The sequence below is a fragment of the Ochlerotatus camptorhynchus genome, unplaced genomic scaffold (assembly GCF_037179485.1).
Source record: "Ochlerotatus camptorhynchus isolate MF236.1 unplaced genomic scaffold, CSIRO-AGI_Acam_v1.1 ptg000274l, whole genome shotgun sequence".
Classification (NCBI taxonomy): domain Eukaryota; kingdom Metazoa; phylum Arthropoda; class Insecta; order Diptera; family Culicidae; genus Ochlerotatus; species Ochlerotatus camptorhynchus.
The window spans coordinates 8,288,552-8,305,291 of NW_027040763.1; the positions used below are offsets into that span (position 1 = coordinate 8,288,552).

Sequence of the window (16,740 nt, forward strand, 5' to 3'; positions counted from 1 at the left end):
AGGGGTGGGGGCCTTATTCCGGTCTGGATCTTTCAAAATCTTTGGATTTTAAAATTTTGGCCTAAACTAGGTAGACTCACCAATTTTGGTTCAAATCGGAGAGGGTCGATGCAATTTTTCGGTCACTTGAGATGGAATGACCCATTTATGACTTTTGATATCAAGATAGTATTACTTCATATCAGCTATAGTCTGAGCGTGGTATAAGTCTGTTGGGTTACAATTGGTTATAATTACATTTGAGGGCAATTATTTTACTTTTTAATCTTTTGCTTCAAATCTTATTCTTATCGTTTATTGTAAATTTGTATACAATACTGTTACTGTTAGTATGTCGTATTACTCCATCACTATTGAGAAATGAAGAAGTAATCGGTTTTGATACAGTTGTCATTCTTGCGTTTATCGCATTGATCCGATTTTAATTGTAAGGTCCCGCTCTTTATACCCTTTAGAGTGTTGGAACACCCTCCAAAGGCGCGCCATTTTGAAGCCAAAAACGGATTCCCTAGCAATAAAATCAAGCAATAACACCGATAATAACCATGCAACAGAATTCTTGTCTTCACCACTTCAAACCAGAGAACAGCGAACAAAAGATTAGGAATCACGTAGATGAAAAATAACTACCTAACTCATTTTTTTTTCTTGTTTCAAGATCATCCTCGGTGGATAAAGCCAAGTCTTGTCACTATCAACAAGGCATACAAAGTAAAATGGACTAAGATGTGTTCCTTTGATTACAAAGCAATTATGTTCCCCTAGTTTGAAGTAATTCGGACCAAGCTTCGGTGGTAGATCTTAATGCCAGTAACGCACCACGAAAAGGTAATCTACCAAGCGTTACTCGGCCATACTTAATCCAGATTGAATGGTACCCACATGATCTTCACGAGTTTTGAACTTCAACATACTTATTATTTCTCCCCGTGCTGATGCAGCAGTAAATTGCATATTGGTTTTATCTTTGGGAACCAATCACAAATTTCAGCCACGCACAGCACTTGTAGTCGATGAAATGAATTAATGAACCCATATGTACTGGGCTTCTCTCACGATATCCTACGAAGTGAAATCCATAATGGCAGTAATAGTCTAATTAACGATCTGACCGTCTTTTTTGAGCTACACTGCCACGGGGACTGACTCAGTGAGAGAGAAATTTTGGTTGTAGCTATGATAATTACGTAAAAACCAACTTACACAGCTTTTTTTTAAGAATTTCCTATAGAACTGAGTAAAAGTTATTATCTTACTGAGTATGTCTCAGCGGCCGTTGAGGTTGAGCGCGTAGCTGTTTTGTCAAAATATGACCTTAACTACCTCGTACTCAAATGATGGTCTAAGGCGATTTGACGTTTTGTTTATTTTATGTTTAATTTATTTTTTATTTTTTAATATCATTGTAAACATGTGTGGTATATTTCATGTTAGAGATATTCATGCCTCGATATCCTTACTATACAGAATGTTACTACATTGAGCAAAGATGGTCAAGAATACAAAGTCTTCAAAACTGTGGATAATGTATTGTAGAATTTACTCATTAGATGGCGGTAATACGAAAATGGTCAAGTTTCACTATCATAGATCTAGAGATTCTGCTCATATGGAAGATTCCTGTCATCGCCTGAGTTGTAAAATGAACTAGTCCTATTGTATGGTAAATATCTTAGTACAGAATTCGCTCGCCTGGTGGCACTAGTGCAAAGGTTTGAGAGGAGGAGATATTTCCCGAGGAGTGGATGGAAGGTGTTGTATGCCCAACCTACAAAAACGGCGACGCGTTGGATTGCTGCAACTACCGCGCGGTCACAATGCTGGTCATAAATTCTATGCCGCCCTCGTGGGGCAATTCCAGGCGAGATTCATGGATGCCAACACAACCACGGACCACATTTTCGTGATTTGACACACATAATTTGTTCATCGATTTCAAATCACAATCACAATCAATCGAGATCAGCTATGGCAGAATATGCACGAGTACAGATTTCCGGATAAACTGACGCGTCAAGGTGACGATGGACCGACTGATGCGCGTTGTTCGAGTATCGGGGACACTCTCGGGTCCCATTTAATCTCGAAGGGGGTTACGGCAAGGTGAAAGACTTTTGTGTCTGCTATTTAACATCGCGTTAGAAGGTGTGATAAGAAGAGCTGGGATATACACGAGCGGCACTATCTACAGGAAGTCCTTGCTTCTTGGTTTCGCCGATGACATTGACATCATGGAACGGATCTTTGAGTCGATGGTGGAAACGTACATCAGACTGAAGGCTGAAGCTAGGCGGATTGGACGTAGACGAAATACATGAGAGGAAATAGGTTCTGGGGAAGACAATGTTGGCCTCCCACCCCGACTTCAGATTGACGGTGACGAAATCGACATGGTCGACGAGTTCGTGTATTTGAGCTCACTGGTGAGCGCCGAAAATAATACCAGCAGAGAAATTCAAAGATGCATTATGGCAGGGCATCAAGCGGTGCCGGTGGTATAGTAGTAAGCGTGATTACCTCTCACCCCAGCAGGCCTGGGTTCAATCCAAGTCGGCGCCGAAAGGTATGGGAGCTGCCTCCCTGGTGTCGGTAGCATTGGTGCTCAGTACGGAAAACAAGATCGACGGAAAACAAATCAAGGAAAAAAATAATAATGGCAGGGCATCGTGCCTACTTTGGACTCCAGAGGACGCTTCTTCTTCTTATTCTTCTTCTTCGTGTTCTTCGCATTTAAAGCTTATTGCTTATCGAATATTAGCTTATTGCGTGCTCTCAACTCAGTGTTCTAGATGCTCTTCCACAATTATTAATTGGGAGCTTTCGATGCCTGTACCATTTTTGCATTAGTAGTGTGGCAAGCACAATGATACTCTATTCCCAAGGCAGTCGAGAAATTTTCCAACCCGAAAAATTCCTACACTGCCGAAAAATTCCGAACCCAGCCACCTCCAGCATGGTCTTGCTTTGTAGCTGCACCTTTGCTGACTGAGCTAAGGGAGGCGGCCGTGAGGCGGACAATACATATTAAAGGGTTGACAGCTCTCTTCAGAATTCATTCAGGGCCAGTGGGCCAGGAATGCAATCATGCTGGACATAATTAATAACTCCAAATCGAAGCATTTCCGAGGCTTGGAGTCTTCAGCATAATGAGGATCATTTACCAACATCAACAGATAGTTAGAAGTTCATCTGTATAGATGGCATCAAAATCAAACTTTTCTCACTGACATTTCAACAAAGATATTTAAAATAAACAAACTCTTCTGAAGACTTCGAAATTCCGTAGCCTACTGCCTTCAAGTTACTAAAAAATAAACATTAAAAATGGAATGCAATTTAGCGGAACAAAACTAATAACTCTGAAACGATTATTTATTCCGCCATTCTATAGCAAAACGATGTAGCGTTTCTCAAAATTTCATGAAAATTTGTAGATTTGTTCCTTATTGCAAATATTAGAACTTTATTTTTTATTTTGTCATTAGGGTGATCATTTCCATGTTGGGAAGGTTAAACAAATCGATTTTTTTTTTCAAAAATGGCATTTTTCAAAAATTTATAACTATTGAATCACATAGCCAATTTCAATATCAAATGAAAGGTAATCAAAAATACTTCATAGTGAGTTTTATATTGAAAAACATTGATTGTGTATGGTTTTTTTTTAATGTTTTTCGTTTTTACACAACATATCAAAAAACCATTGCCAAAAGAAACAAAACTACCAATATTAACGAAATTCTAAGAACCACTTTATTTGTAGATATATTTATTTATTTATTTATTTTTTTATTAATTTATTTGTTTCTTTATTTATTTATTTATTTATTTATTTATTCACTTATTTATTTATTAACTTTTTTATTTATTTATTTTTTTTATTTATTTATTAACTATTTTTTTTTCATTAAAAACACTTTTTAAACTTCATAACTTTTGAACCACAAAATTTCAAATGAAAGGTAATTAAAAATACGTTTTAGTAAAAACACAATAAATTTGGAATATGTATTGACAAACATTGATGGTAGAATGGATATAATGTCGGCCTAAATGCCCCATAAAATCAGAAATCGACTAAATTTTCAATAGCGACCAAAAATATCCATTAGTACCGCCCCAATGCGCGTTCATTTAGATAAAATTGATAAATAGCAGATTTTTAGCGATGGACTCAATCTTAGATCCATAGGCCAACATTAGAGCCATTTCCCCTATTTGTTTTTATGCTTTTCATCTGGGGGCAAGACAGCTGTACTCAGAGTAAATATATTTGCAGCGAGTAAATTTGAGTTACTCATATTTACTCAAAAATTATCAAAGTTGTCTCGATTTTTTAATCAACGAAAATATCGTCTGACAGCATATTTCGTTTGAAGTATCTGTTCGCTCATTTGAAAGATCTAATCGCTCGTTTAACAAATCGAATTGTGGACAAACGAAATGCTCTTGTGGTGGTTTGACTGCACGAACGTTTTACGAGGCTTGTCGTTCGTGTGTGACTTGGATGCCTTTCAGGCGCCTTCCTTCGTTGGTAAGGATTGACATGGCCTAGGACGATCCAGGAGTGACGGGAGTGACCCGTTCCAAAAGGGGAATGCTCCTTTTCGGTAACCTGAGGTACAACCTGAGCTTTAAACGTCCTTCGTGGTCAATAGAATTGGTCCTTGACTGCTGATTGTGGTATATTATGTAGCTGCTGATTCTAGGCCAGATTAGGTCAGCTCTGACCAGCTTCGTGGAGTTTGTTAAGGTTCAACAATTAAATTTGTATTCTTCTTATTTTTGCAATATTCTCCAATCATCATCATAAGTATACACATACATTCACAAATTATTAATACAAAAATTTAACACATGTATTTCATGATTTTAGAACGAAAACTTCCCGGCTAAAGCACATTCACTATATTTACTTACTTGTGTTCTTACACACAATCGAATACAAGAAACTCAAAACTCTTGGTGAACAAAATTGAACACTAAGAAAACCACTTAAGCGCTTTGCCAGCAATCGTAAATGTATCATTGAAAAAGCGTTGCCAAATGTATTGCCTCCAGCAATGAATTAAAGTTTATTAAAACAAGCAATTGTGAAGTTTGACTCATTAACATGGGTGAGTGGATGTATTTAATGGTGAATAAATATCGAAGGATATGTCAAAAAGAAGAAGCAACCAAATTATTTACCCTTTGTGGAACCTTAACATTAATAATCATGCCATGGTCAACAACCATAAACAGTGCCGTACCGTTTTTGGAAACACGGCCTCATATGTTTATTTCCTCAATTTTGTCCCCAGAGCACAACATTTCATGAAATATCAAGCGTCTAATACCTGAAGAATGATCGAGTAATCCTATAAATCGAATGGAGCTTTCGTTGAATTTATAGACAGCATAACATGCAAAAATCATTTGTTACCAATAATGGGAAGGCACTGTATTCTTATCTTTTTGAAAATCGTGCAGCATGTACTGTATTATTTTTATATATTTGTGTAAATAACGTTTTCATTGAGTTTCTGGAAGTTTATAAAAACGTGAACTATATTTCTCTAAAAATTGAATTTATTGAATTAATTAAGTCTAATCCGAACCTATCGAACCACCTCAAAAATCCCTACACAGAAATTCCAAGAAAGCACGTCAACTTACTTTACTTGACAACATCGGTTTCAACATTATTTTCAATACAACAATCAGGTTGCTATGTGTATATAAGATATTGAGCAACGTGAGTTACTCAGAGTTACTCAAAATTAACTCCGGTTTTACTCATGATCGAAAGCTGTATTGCCCCCAGCTTTTCATGGTTTGTGGACACAATATGTTTTTATATTTTTCCTTGAAAATGGAGGCTTTTTTACATAACATTCTAAAAAATCAGCGATGTATTGTTTTTCGTTTTTGAGCTATATTTTTCTGGAGTTAACAAGTTTTGGGGTTTCGCTTAATACTTCTATGCGACGAGACTACAATGCGTCTGCATTGATTTATAGCGACTGTAACATGGTCACTCCGAGGAGCTTATATTTTTGTCCAGTGAGATTGGATATCTGGCTCAGAATGTGAATTTATTAATAATAGTAGTCCTAGAGCTATTGCTGTCATATTTAGACGTTTGTTGTCTTTGGAGAAGATTTTGAGCTTAAAAAACCCTTATTTTACCACCATAAAACTCAAACTCGGATTAACTTTTAATACCGTCCCTGTTTGGATGAAGTGGATTTAATCCGAGGATAATACCTATTGGAGCTTACCACCATTAGTGCTTATAAACATCAGGGTGGTCATAAAATTAATTGATTTCCATAGTTTTGCAAAATAAAGTCATATAATGATCAGCAAAGTTTTGGCAGAGTTAATTTCAAGTAACTTAAATAAAAAGCATTTTTTCTATCTCTTGACGTTCTTATTTAGAGTAATTTTTCAGAATTGCCTGAAGATGTACCTGAAAAATTTAATTTGTTGGCTCTAAATATTTCGTTTAAAACTTCTCGTGAAAGCTATCATTAAGGCAGTTTTAGAACTCAAAAAAGTACACATTTTTTGTTGTATAGAGTAATAATCACGCGATATTAACGGTGTCACGCCCTTTTCAAATGTTGTTTACTCAATATGGAACGAATATAATCCCATTTTCAATCCAGCATTTGAATGGACACAAAAGTAAGTCCCTTCTTTTGGGGGTTGTTAATAATAGTGAGGTCCTCAAATTATTTGATATTCAAAAACCAACTTCCCTACTTTTTAAAATAAAGACTTACAATTTTCAGCAAAGTTGTAGCTGAGTTAATTTCAAGAAACTTTGTGCAAGAAACATTTTCTTCTATCTCATAACGTCTTCATTTTAAAGTTATACTTCGGAGTTGACTTAGAGTGTTTAAATTTAAAATTTCTCATGAAAGCGATTTTGAAGAGACTTTTAAACTTTTTTAAGTCGCATGTTTTGTAAGAACAAACCAAGGTTGCAAATACTCATTTCAGCTAAAATAATGTTTTTCGGAATAATAAAACCAAAAGATGGTATGATGGCATGTTTAACTTGTAACTTACAAGAAGAGGTTACAAAGTATGCGTTTGAAACATAAAATCTGTAAATTTTGCTTTCTATGAGTCACAATCAGCGATTTTCTGATCGCTGAGTGAGTGAGTGAGTTTGTGAAAAATCGCTGATTGTGACTCTCATGAAGTGAAATAAACAGGTTTAATATGTCAAACACATTCTTTGCAACCTCTTCTTGTATCCTACCAATTCAAAATTTGATCATGGCATCTAATTATTTCATAATTTAGAAAAACATTGTTTTAGCTGAAATGAGTATTTGCAACCTTGGAACAAACATGTCTGTATCTCTTTTAATAAAAAAAATCTATAGGGTAAATGATGGCTTTCGCACCCACATACTGTTTTCGGCAACCAAAGTTTAACATTAATTTTACTGTATTTTCTCACCAAAAACTTGCCTGAATGTATTTAAACGATTCCTTAGTCTTTCAGCTTCAATATGATTACATTTTTACGACTGAGCGAACTGTTATACGCACTACAAAATACGGCTGATTTTCGAGTTGCCAATAATAGAACAGCTGGTTAACACCCAGTTCTAATTGAAAGGTTGCCGAAGAAAAAGAGCCTGCCGACAGTAGTGACACTCACCATAAAGAAAGATAAGATAAGACACACTCACCAGAGAACTTTGAACCGTTGTAAACACGTTTTTAAAACGTTTTAAACCCGTTTTGGACAATTCTGTCGATTGGAATGGATAGAATGCTAATATGAGTGTGTACGCTGCTTAGATTGACGAGAATACGTCATTTTTCCTACCCAAATATATTTTTAAAAATGAACACAGTCAAATTGATGCTATATGAGTTTGAAATATAATTTATCTCTAATTTGTTCGTATATTATATTTTAAAAGTAGCCCTTTTAAAATGTTAACTTAAACAATCATACGTCTTTAAAATTTAAAAAGGGCGCATTTTATAGAGAAAATCATTTATAAAGAATCATCTTTAAGAGATGTCATTTCGCTTTACTAGACAACAATGTGTTTTTTAACAAGTTCTAATAGTTTTTTCAACACGATTAGAGCAACTGACAGCAAAAGATTGTAAGCAAACCAATACTGCATATGTGTGCGTTCCTGAGAGAAAAAGGCTATAGAAAGATGGTCGCTGCTTAGGTTGCCGAGAATACGTAAATTCCCCTACATCTTTATTGAACATTATGTTTTTATTTTCAAAAATAAGTTATTTTTTGAAAATCACTTATTTTTAGGGCCATTTTAATGTTTACAACGACCATAAGCAAAAAAAAACATCATCAAAGCCACTAAACGTCTAAATATTACAGCAAATGCTCTTGGACTACTATTCATGCTAAATTCCCAATTCATTATTGTGGACTGTTTTCCGAATGTGAGGTAGACATGCATTTTGGGACTCGACTCCGACTCCGACTACTCAACTCTGACTCCTTAGATCCGACTCAAACTCCGCAGCCATGGTTCTGAGATGGAATTTGCTTTAATCAGTCTTGAAGACATAGGAGGAATTATTTAAATGTTATTTACAACAAATTCGATTGTACAAGACATAAATTAGCAAAATTGATTGGCTACATTTGTAAGCGCAAACTAGAAAGCTGAGTATGTTTGACAATGCTATCTCAACTAATTTAATCTCAAATATGTCAATGCAGTGTAATTTCCCTGGCTAAATTATCAAATTCCTGACATTTCCTGATTTCCCTGCCAAAATCGGAACGAATTTGGGTGATTTTTGGAGGCATCCAGTAGAACAATATTAAAGAGAATTTAGGAGCTTTTTGATAGTTGAACGACAATAATGATCAAGATGCAACTAGCGCGCATTCAGATCATTAAATGAATTGATTAATTAGTGTTACTAATCATCCATGAGCTTTTCGTCATCGCGTCAAAAATAACACCTACTCCATCTCTGCCGGCCCTTATGCCGCCATAGTTCGACAGCCAACAGGACCGTGACACCGTGCTACTAATTAGAGCGCATTATAATGCTAATCCGATGAGTTATGTTGGGTAGTTTCTAAGCCATCCATGACCTTCTCGTGCCACCTTTTATGAAAATAACAAAACCATCCAAAAGTAAGGAAGAGATTCCGGTTGAGATACTTAATGCTTGTTCTAGAGGCGTTACCTAATTTTCGCGTTAAGTTTATTTTGATTGCATTAATTATCCGAAACAGTTCGCTTTATCAGCTCTCAAGGAAAAGTATCCGCTCATGGAAAGGTGTTTATTTATCGACGCAGATGTACAGCTGTAATTTGCGAGTGTTGGTGGTTGAAAAGTGTTTTTGTTTGCGAACTCGAACAAAGAACATTCGTCCAGAATAGATTCGCTCGAGGAAGCAAAATAACACCGAATCCATTTTTGGCGCACTCAATCGTGGTGCATCAATATGGACTCATTCGTCACTAAATCGATCACTTAATCGAACGACAGTCCATAAATGCATAGCTTTTATAGATAACTCCTGGCAACGGGTGATCGTTTCCGAATCTTTATTGGACTATAGGCACCATGCCACACAGTTCGATTGTCGTCGTTGCCGGTGGGACTCACCATTAGTAGCGTGGTAATAACAGTAATAATCACAAACTTTGTTTTTTTTTCATCCACTTTGAAAGGTGCACTACACTAGTCTGCTAGTTAGCGATGGTGGTGCTGGTGACGGGGGATAACAATGATTTATTTATATTTTGATACGAAATGATACCCGGTAATTGGGTGGGTGATTGCTAAATAACTATAAACATTTCATTCGAACGCTCACTCACACTTAAGACTGATGATGAACTCATTTTCGGTGCTACAAAGAATGTTTCAATAAAATGAGTTCAAGGTGGCAAACTATGTGCACTTGCCAATGCAGGATGCGTAGGGTAGATTTTTGAAAGTCACGCAATTTTAATGAGCATCGCAACTATGGCTGTAGCCTTCAACTTGTAGCGCGAGCCAGGGGTAGTTCAGTGACTTGGACAACAATCGAAGAATCACTTTCAGAGGGATAACATTCCAGAACTGCAGATGGTACCGTTAGGTAAAATATCGCACTGACAACTGGCTGCAATCTGCGACCACATATTGCCAAACTAATAAACTGACCACAAGCCGAAGCAGCAGCGTCAGAGACCAAACACGACGCAAGAAGGACGGAATGCAATCAACTGCACTAGGGGTGATCGATAATCTGAATTTTTCGTTGTAGCATGTCTAATTTCGACGAAGAATACAGAATAAGGACAAATCACTAGATATTTTTTTTTTTGAAAATTGGTCATGGTCAAAACTCAACAACCTTTTGAACACCTTTGAAGAACTGAAATGCACATGCACATGTGTCCGGACGGTGTGATGCCGAGCACGGTGGACCCTGGCAAGCATGCATGCATGCATGCATGTGTAAACATACGAAATCACTACAGTACTGACGGATGGACTGACGAACTGACTGACATGGTGTTGCACTGCATGTTTCAAGTAAGTAGGTATAGGCGATTTTTTTTGTTGCTCCCACTGAACTTTCATACTTTAATATCTTCTTGGACGAGCGAGAAGTGCACTCTGAGCATGCTTCACAGCGATAATGCAGTGAAAATTTCTCCAATAAACAGCGCACATATTGGTTGGTCGGTCACGGGCTCATTTAGTGCAGAGCGCCCTGCGCTATATTGCAGCAATGCAAATGTTTTGGTTGGCCAGCGTTTGGTGGAATTAACCTTACCCGGCTTTCGTCGATGTGGTGTTGATATGGAGAATGATGATAGACTTTATGCGGTTTTTTTTCAACTCTGTTTTTATTTCCTTGAATTCCGGTTTTGTGGAAATCAGCTGTTTATATGTTCTACCCTCTAAATGGCTTAGCCGGAAGGGGCTTCAATTTACTTTTGTTAGTAATATTAATTCAACTTGTATTCCAGTGAAATTTCGATAGTCGTGTTTGTCAAATCTGAGTTTTTCAATGCAAATGGTAGCTAAACACCCATATTTTCATAATACTGGATGAACGTTTTTGACATCAAAATGTCTATCTAATTTAGATGAATTAACGCAATCAATAGCATGTAATCGGTAGAGTGTATATATTTTTAAGATTCCCGCGGTACAAGTAACAATAATATCAATAAATGAGCTAGATATTGCGATGCTCACAAAACTATCACGTTCTATCATGGCAAAAAGATCGATGATATTTAAAAAAAAATGTTTCTATCATTGTTATCTCATCCAGTGATAGTGACAGAAGTATATCTGTAAAAACCACGTAAGATCTTTCATTGAAAAAGACCCTTACCAGCCCTGGTCCCATCACATAAGAAGCAATGGTACGAAGCAAACTTCAAACGCGATTTTCTCGGCATGCTGATTTCAGCCATGGGACGAACATGTGAAGAGCGGCAGTATAGTCAATTGAAGCTATTGTTTCGGTGCGCGGTACGATCATTACCTGAAGCTTGGTGTGACTTGATAATTGCATTGTCGTTTAAAACGAAAATTTGGCGATGAATGTTGAAGTGAAGCATAGCATCCGTTTACTTAGGGCTGGACTGGACATTTTCGAAGCACTGGATGCAAATCCCGATGGGATGGAAGCAATTCACTGGATTTCGGAGTAAAAAGCACTTTTCATTAAGTTCAAATAGGAAAAAGTTTGCATTGATGAATAACTCCAAGCGTTTAACATTTCATTATGCTGCTGTGAATACGCTCAAGATACGTGTGATTGCATCGGAGGTCCCGGATCGTGATCTAGCGTTGGTGCTGGGAAAATATGGGAAGTTAAGCGTGTCATCCAGGGAAAATCCCTGCGGAGCTGCACCACGAAATGCACACAGGTGTGCGAGGTGTATGAAGAAGAACATTTCAGCAACGTTTAATTTCGGAAATGATCATTTTCTAAGATGTAATCAAAAACAAGTGTTTATTATACTATATTGAGGGGAAACAAAAAAACAAAAATCAGAACGAACAAAAGCAAGAACAAAACGGAGAATAGAGCAATTGATGGAGATTCATCGAAAAAAACAGATTGGCATCAATCAACAGAAACAAAAACAGATTGGCATCAAAACGGGTTAAAAACGCCAACCTTTAATAAAGACAAAAATTTTGCTTTTTTTATCTTGATATACTGAAACAGTCATCGAAACGGTTGACAAAAATGCAACTCCGAGTCAACTTACAACTCCTAGTCAACTTGCAACGCCAGAATGACCTTCAATGCAAAACATGGCCTAAAATCATAAAAATTTCCTCAAAACGCTGAAATTTTTTTTTAAAACGTCTTGAAAACCCTCACCATAATTTGGAAAATGCCGAATTATCCTTTAAAGCCTAACTGAGGATACACTGGAGACACACATGTGAGAACATTTAAAATACTCCAGAAACTGCTAGGTTGCCGAAAATACTCGCTAAAGATCATTCCAATGGTCTGGGAACTTTGAAAAAAGAGGATGGCTCTTTTACTACTTCTACAAATGAAACGTTAGAGTTGATGATGAGAACGCATTTTCCATGTTCTAATATTAATTCAAACGAAGACCAAAACGCAACGACGACAGCAATTGGTATCGATGAAACCAGGACGAATATTCATGAAATATTGAATGAAACGACTGAGTTAGACAGAACAAGAGCTGCTGCTTGCACTTTGGCCAACACAATCTTTACTGAAAGAAAAGTTGAATGGGCGATTGACTCCTTTGACCCTTTCAAGTCAGCAGGTAGGGATGGAATTTTTCCTGTACTACTACAGAAGGGAAAAGCGGTTTTAATGTCTATTCCAACAAAGATATTTCGAGCAAGCTTAATATTAAGCTATATGCCGGCAGTGTGGCGTCAAGTGTGGCTAATAAAAAGGATATAACTTGACCAAAATCCTTCAGGCCAATAAGCTAATCGTCTATTTTGCTAAAAATAATGGAAAAAACAATAGATGAACACATAAAGTCGTCAATTCTAGTTACAAATTCTCTGAGCAAATATCAGTTTGCATACCAGGAAAATAAGTAACCAGTAACAGCACTCCATACGGTTGTTACAAAACTAGAAACATCTTTTGAAGCCAAAGAAATTTCACTTGCTGTATTGACATTTAAGGTGCATTCGATAATTCATCTCACGATTCAATGACTACAGCTATGGTGAAACGTGGTTTCGATCAAAGCATTGTAAATTGGATCAATGAAATGTTATCAAAAAGAGAAATATCAGCAAACCTTGGAAGCTCACTCACCAGTGTAATAGCAACCAAAGGATGCCCGCAAGGAGGCGTGTTATCACCTCTATTATGGTCTTTAATAGTTGATGATCTTCTCAAAAATTTAATAGCCCAAGGCTTCGAAATAATTGGCTTCGCAGATGATATAGTCATAATTGTACGTGGCAAATATGATTGTATTATCGCTAACAGAATGCAAATTGCTTTAAATTTTGTCTCATCGTGGTGTGATAGGGAAGGATTGCACATAAGTTCTTCTAAAACTACTATTGTGCCATTTACGCGAAGGAAGAAATTTTCATTAGACAACATAAGATTGAAAGGCACACTTTTGGAACTTTCTAATGCTGTCAAATATCTTGGAGTAATGCTTGATAGTAAAAATAATTGGAATATGCATCTAGAGCAGGCAATAAACAAAACTACTATAATGCTCTATGGATATGCAAAAGAACATTCGGTAAACAGTGGGGACTGAAACCAAAAATGATCCATTGGATTTACTCGGCAATTGTGAAACCCAGAGTTACTTATGGTACATTGGTCTGGTGGTCCAAAAATAAAAGAAAGTGTTGCTCAGAGAGACTCAAAAAACCCCAATGGTTAGTAACTCTCTCAATAACACGTGCAATGAGAAGTACACCATCGAAGGCATTGGATGCTTTGCTTTATATGCTACCATTGCATCAATTTGTACAATTAGAAGCCGAAAAGTGTGCTCTAAGGATTAGAAGGTCAGTGAAACTCTTTGAAGGACATCTTAGGATCCTGAAAATTGTTAGTATCAACTCTCTAGCAAGGAACAACGAAGACTGGATGGAGAAAAGAGACAATTTCAATCGACTTTTTCAAGTAGTTGACCCTGGGCGTAATTCATGGCAATTTGGTGGCCCGGCTCTTCGTCCAGGATCGATTGTTTTTTATACAGATGGTTCAAGATTAAACAATCAAGTGGGAGCAGGAGTAGCTGGCCCATGGATAGAAATATCGGTTCCTATGGGCAGACTCTAAATGCTTTAAAGTCTATTGCAGTCGAAGCGATTCATTAATTCAAACATTTCTGTGACCCACAAAATCCTGGAACTTACTAAGAAAGACCTTAGTATATATGCAGGTCTTATAACAGGTCATTGTCCGAGTCATCATCACTTGAAGCTGATTGGAAAACTTCAAGATGATGTATGTCGCTTCTGTGGCATAGAAAAAGAAGACTCGGAACATTTGCTATGCCACTGTCCGGCAATTTTCAATAAAAGGCGTAAGTTCTTCGACAAGGGGCTGATAGAACCCTTTGACATTTGGAGAACAATTCTCAGTACGGCAGTGCACTTTATTCGATGCATAATGCCGTGCTGGGATAATGCTATTAGTCCAACGATGGCGATCATTCCTAATAATAGTGATACGGCATCTTGATATAGCTAAAGAAAAAAAAAATTGAGAATATATCACAATAGATCAGAAAAATGGGCTATCACGCTCTCACATATCGCACCAATACAACCGGACGTGAAAATCTCTATAGAAGCGAGGACGCTACTTAGATTGGCGATAATACGTTAATTCCTCTGTCAGTCTAAGGGCACTGAAATTTACATGATTTTTTTTCTTGTGTGTAAGATAAAGCCAGATGTTTCGACGGACATGCTTCCATTAAATGCATTGCTTGTAGGCAAATAAAAACCAAGTGTAACCTTTTAAAATACGTAACATTATCAGCACAGCAAAAAAATAATTTTGATATCACATCTAAGTGGATGCAATTCAATCGTGTCAAAAGGACCTGGTGCCAAAATTATCATAATACAGTGCATGAACTGACATTACGCTGCTTTACTGCATTTGTTTATTTTTGTGGCCATGAAAATTACATGAAATTTTCGACATGATTGAAGTGCATCCTCTTGGATGTAATATTAAAATTTATTTTTTGCTGTGGGGAAAGATAAGGTTTGATTTAGCACAAATTGAGCAACATTTGACGACGCACTTTATGTCTATTCAAAGTTCAAATGTGATCGCATTTTTGAAGTACCTTTGTTGTGTTGGAGTTCTGCGCAATTTTTCGGCTTACAAATATTCTCGCCCCCACAAAATAGCAGATTGAGACCTTCAAATGCAGCCAACTCAGAAGATTTCATCTTCACCCAACCCGCTTCGGGTAGATTGGAATGATGACGTAAACAGAGCTCTGCGACATAAACTAGAGATACATAAACAAGGTAATCGCGTGATTGTTGTGCGTTCTAGTGGCATTAGGTTTTGTTCTGTTTTGTTTTTCATGCTGATGATCTGATGCTACATGTAGAATTGGGAAATTGAGCAAAACAAAAAACTGCTGGTAAACAACTCAAATGTAATTTCATAATTTATTACCATCTACGCTTGAAGGGTCTCGTAAACAAGGTAACACGTTAGATTCCATCAAGCGGGTATGATTTTTTACAATGTTGACTAACTTTGATATGCGTTCTTGAAAAGTTCAAAGTTGGACGAGTTAGTCTACACCTTACACTTGCTTGTTCTCGTTTATTAGCAAACGATCCGTTTCTAGGTTATAGTGTCATCCATTTGGTCGTAGCAGCAGCAGCAGCAGCAGCAGCAGCAAAAGTAGAGACACGCATTTTTCCGAGTCACTTTTGAAGTCTGGCGTCAACCACCGTCCCTTCAACTTGCTTTCGTCACTGATTTTCCGCCCACTAAACGAGCGCACGCACTAAACACACAAACTCCTTCTCCCACAGCACCCAACTAGCCGGCATGCTTAACGGTTTTCCAAGCGATATAGATAACCATCGTCGCTCCGTTGGTTTTAAAAATAGTGATCTTCTATTTTCGTTCTCGCACGTAGATCTCCAAGCACCGATCATTCTTCTCTTCCGCCAAACACCGCACGCTTCAGCCATGCCAAAAATTTCGCCCTCATGTCAGTCAAATTAGCCTTTGTGCAAAATTAAACTTTAACGGGGTATCACCTTTCACAACGTGGAAAACAGCCGACGAAAACGCAAAATGCTGCACACTGAACTACAGCGCTTGCCGACGATCCTGGACCCGCACACTCCGATCGGGGTCCAAATCCTTAGCAGACACTTGTTTGGCACAGCTTCCTGTGGTAAACGACGCTCGCTCTCCAGCTACCAGCTATTCGCAGCAACTCCACGCGCGATTTTTCAAACGTTAAAAAAAAATATATCGGACCAAAGAAAAGCAAAAACTAAAAAACCGACGGCGGCAGTTCGGGATCTGCTCGCGGCAAAAGTTCAAAACCTAATGTTGCATGGAAATGTACGAGCGGCGGCTATAACTAAACAGCAGCAGCAGCAGTAGCAGCCACAGGCAGGGATGTAGGTACCTACAGTCTACACTCGCCACCGACCGACCGGAGTACTGCGGTTGTATGGTGTACAGAGATGTACCGTTGTTTGCGGACTGAGTTTTAGCCGGTGTTCTTGTTGCTA

At 37.6% G+C, this 16,740-nt stretch overlaps 1 protein-coding gene across 2 annotated transcripts in view; it reads right to left on the bottom strand.

Moving 5' to 3' along the window:
• The window catches only part of LOC135705692 (P protein-like), a 313,738-nt gene that overhangs the window by 190,106 nt on the left and 106,892 nt on the right, over positions 1-16,740 (bottom strand). The window contains exon 1 of one of the 2 annotated variants that reach the window (XM_065227488.1): positions 16,255-16,270. The exons of the other annotated variant lie outside the window; for it this stretch is intronic. The gene's annotated coding sequence lies outside the window, so the exon portion shown is untranslated. Of the gene's footprint in view, positions 1-16,254; positions 16,271-16,740 lie in introns of those variants that run through there. 2 annotated transcript variants of the gene reach the window in all.